This window comes from Trachymyrmex septentrionalis, unplaced genomic scaffold, assembly GCF_001594115.1.
Source record: "Trachymyrmex septentrionalis isolate Tsep2-gDNA-1 unplaced genomic scaffold, Tsep1.0 scaffold108, whole genome shotgun sequence".
In the NCBI taxonomy this organism is placed as follows: Eukaryota; Metazoa; Arthropoda; class Insecta; order Hymenoptera; family Formicidae; genus Trachymyrmex; species Trachymyrmex septentrionalis.
The window spans coordinates 149809-150633 of record NW_017304207.1 but is presented as its reverse complement, the minus strand read 5'-3'; positions in this window follow the sequence as shown (position 1 = coordinate 150633).

The window sequence follows — 825 nt, the reverse complement described above, 5'->3', positions numbered from 1 at the left end:
ACTCAAATATTTAAACGTTAAATACGAAGCGCCTTACAGTTCCGAGTGTTAAGATGTTGAACTAACATTCATTTAAATTAAATTAAATTATTTTTTTCAGAAATAAATTGAGAGCCGATAAATTATCGGATTCACACAATTATTCTGATAATCCCCTCAAATTTTCCCAAATCTTAAAAATTTGGGGGGATTATCAGAATGATTGTGTGAATCCGATAATTTATCGGCTCTTAATTTATTTCTGAAAAAAATAATTTAATTTAATTTAAATGAATGTTAGTTCAACATCTTAACACTCGGAACTGTAAGGCGCTTCGTATTTAACGTTTAAATATTTGAGTTCCATTTCCAATCAGATTGTTAAAAATTAAAATTTCACCAATAAAGACAAAGAAGTTTTGACTCCTATTGTTCTGATTGGTTAAACTTCAATCTTTCAATCTTCAATCTCATTTTTCAATGCGTCTGATTCCGGCCTAAGACTGCGGATTCTCGTCCGGGTGCTCCTTGGGTGTTACCCTTGTTTAACGGTAAACAACAAGGATAATATAACATCCGGGGAGTACTAGGTGGGAATCCGAACGCAGCCAAGGGAAAGTGGATTCAACCGGAAGTTGCCGTGAGTCGCTGTTCGTTGAAGTAAAATAGAAGATATGAGAGAGAGAAAGAGAGAGATAGAAGCGTGATAAAACATACAGTGCTGCACTCATTAATATTGTACCGCACTAGTATTGTGTGTATATACGTACATGCACACATGCACATTTGCGGAAGTTGCACTATAAATGGCACAACCAATCAAAGAAGAGAACGTTATCCGCTCTA